Genomic DNA, 3,996 nt, shown 5'->3' with positions numbered 1-3,996 from the left:
CTATATGACTCAATTCTTGTACTTCATGTATATTTGCTTCAGAAGAGCACTTAAATATACATAAAAGAATAAAAAGAACCTGGGATGAAGCATGCAGGAACATGTCTTTACTCAACAACATTTGACATGAATCCTAACAAAAAGGGATTTCATCCAAGGCCAATTTATTCAAATGGTGAATGTCACTTTAATGAATTAGATAAGGAACTGAGAATCACAATCTCGTTCTTATGATTTTGTATATATTCCTCCGGATGCTTCCTTCTCTTCTCTCCCATTATTAACATCTTTCCCAACTAGCACAAATCCCATGTAACTCTGCTTATTATGATTGCCAAAAATAATGTGACCAAAAAATATATTTAAAAAAAGGCTCACAAAAATATAAAAATATATTTTTTGTCACTCAACATCAAAAGCCATCAACTTGCCAATTCTCCCCACACAAAGGTCTTCAACACGATTACGAGGACGCGATCAGCATCAAGAAGGGGAGAATGTTAACCCATTTTTAGGGTTAACAAGAGATAATACCATTATCTTATATTAAGGAGTCAAGGTAGATACACCAAAAGGTCATACATTCAAGATATGAAGCAATGGTGTCCAAATCTATAACTTGGATATGGGTGCCTGTAATGGTCCTATATGTAATACTTATAGCGATTCCCGCTTCAAGAGAGTGTGGTAGTAAGTTAGGATGAAGTCTCAAGTGATGTACTTCATGGATATATTATGAGAGTAGTCATTGTAATAGCATTAGGCCTCTTATGAGCTTAAAGTGCCCGACCGGCCAAAGTTTAAGTGAGTGTGAACACTTATGGCCATGTATATAAGTGAATATCTCTCATAATACAAAGAACTCTCCCATTGTGCAATAGAGTCTTGCTCTTGCTAATCTCTCTCTCTAATGCATTCTAGTGAGTGTGTGTGAGTGATGTGAGGTGAGAGGAGGGACGAGTACACGTAGTGCAATGTGGCGGTGTGACAACGCTCGCGGGAGATGCAGTGGAATTACTTACCAAGGAGTTGTAGATCGGCCATTGGAAAGATCCTCACGCGACAGTTGGCGGTTCACCAGGTAATCTCTTATTGGATATGTTTCAAGGAGGGTTAGGGTGAGCCGTAACAGATGTAAGGCAATCTTCCTCTCCCTCTCCAATACACATGCATAGAAGAGGAACATGCACTAGAGTACACAGACACACACACTCTCTCTCTCTCTCAAGACAAAGCAAGAACTCTCATAGCACAAAGGGGAATTGTGTCTTTCCATTATGAGAAATTTCCTTTTATACATCTGGCCCTTATTCACAGTTGGGTGCCCAAAACTTACTAACTAAAGCCTTCGCTGGCCAGCACCTCATAATGTATAACCTTTATAGTGCCTTTACATAACACTTATTAATGTCCTCAATTGGAGGAGCATCTTTGTTAATCCCAAATAGGATTAACAGTTTGCATGGAGCCCAGATATTCATAAAGATTAATTTAAAGTCAGGTTATTATTATATCAGGATTAAGGAGCTAGATAATTCCAAGGCAGCTTTTAATACTTGGCATGGATATTATGATTTCATAGTAATGCCATTTGGATTAACAAATGCCCCTACTACCTTTAATCGATTGATGAAGGAAATCCTTGGAGAACATCTAGATAACTTCATTTTAGGTTTCTTTTTATGATATTCAGGTTTACTCAAAGAATGCTGCTAATCATGAGAAGCATGTATATAAAGTCTTAGAAACTCTTAAAAAGCATAGACTTTTTGCTAAGAAAAGTAACTATACCTTCTTTACTAACCGAATTGAATATCTAGGATTCATAGTGTCGAGGGATGGTATACTATAGCCGATCTTGCAAAGGAACAAGATGTTATTGGCGATTGGCTAAAATTGAAGATGGTAAAGGAAGTCAAAGCTTAGGATTGACAGGATGGTACCGAATTTTCATTCCTCGATATGCCAAGCTAGATTTTCCATTGACACTACTTCTCAAGAAGAATATTCCATTCCGATGGTCTTTGATATGCCAGAGTGCCTGGAGATTGCTTTGTTATTATTCCAACGCTAAAGTTGCCAGAATTTCTAAAACCCTTTGAAATTATTTTACTAATGCTAGTGGATTTTCTATCAAAGGAATCCTAATGCAAGAAGGATATCCCATAGCTTTGAGTCTCAAAAACTAAGACCTCGTGAAAGGAACTCTGTTGTCCATGATCTTGAGTGGCTTGCAGCATTAGTAGTGCACTCCTTGAAGCTTTAGTGACATTATCTTCTCGAACAGAAGTTTACTTTGGTTACATATCATAAGAGCTTAAGGTAAAATTTCACCTAGAATGATCTTATCATGAGGCAAATAAGGTTAAGAAATTGATTTTAAAATAAAGTATATATTAGGCAAAGAGAATGCAGTCGCCCCGTAGATGCACTTAGTAGGAAGGTGCCCTTACTGGCAGTTTAAGTAGTTTCAAATCCTCTACCCCTAATGACATATCAGATTAGATAAATTATTTGCCCTTGTTATTACATTGCTTAAGTAAGAAAGTAAGATCTATCAAGAAGTGAAAAAAGTTCAAGGATTTAGATTAGAAGATGGATGTCTGGACTTTTATAAATTGGTTATATTTTCTTGATGATAGAGATCTTAAGAGAAGAATTTTAAATGAAGCTCATGAGAGCCTTATAGCAGGATACCTTGGCTATGTGAAGACTTTCGTGGAAAAAAAAGAAGAGTTTCTTTTGGCTCAGACTTAAGAAAGATGTAACACTGACATGTTTGTTAATGGTTAGTCTACCAGATGAAAGGATAAAAATGCTAAGAAATTTGCATCGATATTCTGCAAATGAAGTGGGAATGTATAAGCATGGATTTCAATACTGAATTGCCTTTGGTTAATGTAAGATATGATTCCATCTTAGTTGTGGTAGATCTCTTGACAAGACAAATCCCAATCATTACCGTTGTGGTTGTTTTGAAGTAGAATTTAATATTTGAACTAAACTTACACCTTGCATGTTTTATGTGACCCCTACAGGTTCCATGAAAGATAGCATCATCCTTGGAAGGGGATGGATTATGGCCCCATTGATTACATAATCAATTGGCAAAGAAGAACCGTTACACAAAATGGTTACCATACCCTTGGTGGACGAGGACATACCCCATACCTTTTAGCATCCCAAACCTCATCTTCTAAATACATGCCATCACTTGAGGTAAACCCTAAACTCAGCACTTCTCTTACCTTGCCACATCAATCACCCCCTTAAATCTTTATAGAGATCAAAACCATGCCAATAGAACCTCGCCATGGAGGGATGAAGACTACCCCCCCTAGGCATTATCATCCTCAACAACCCTCCAAGGAGGTACCCGCAAGAGTGATAGCTAATCTTGAGTACCTTGGCTAGACAAGGAATGTACAATGCCCAAGTAAAGACCTAGAAGCCTACTGTTTAGCCAGAATCCTACCCATGAGCTGAAATATGCCAAGCATGAGCCTCAAGCAAAAGAGTTTTATGAGCCCTACTGGATCCCCATCAAGATGTTAGAAGCTCAAGGCTTTTATGAATGTAATCCTTTTGTTAGGGTCCCAAAAACCTCGCCATCCACACCATAATATCTCAAGCTGAAGGAAGTCAAGAGGAAATACCAAATCCTAGTTTCATCTCCTAGCATTCAACACCATGTTGACTACTGATCGCGAATAAAGCTCAAGGCTTCCTACAAAGGGAACCACTATATTTGGGTTCCAAGATCAAAAGAACCTGCACCACAAACCTTTGTCAAAGGCCAAATTAAATATAGAGTGGAGAACTAAAGCCATGACTCTAATGCCACCCCCAAAGCCATGCCTCCAATGCCACTCCCAAAGTCTAAGCAGGAACAGAGAGGAGTGTCTCTACTACCTGTATTAAAGAGCCAATAGCACCACTGATATATGGTAGAAAATTTTCATGGACAAAACAAGCAACAAGAGGTAACACCATGTA

Source organism: Cibotium barometz, chromosome 39 (genome assembly GCF_041138505.1).
Source record: "Cibotium barometz isolate CiBa-2024 chromosome 39, ASM4113850v1, whole genome shotgun sequence".
NCBI lineage: Eukaryota > Viridiplantae > Streptophyta > Polypodiopsida > Cyatheales > Cibotiaceae > Cibotium > Cibotium barometz.
Note: the sequence above shows the minus strand (reverse complement) of the source record.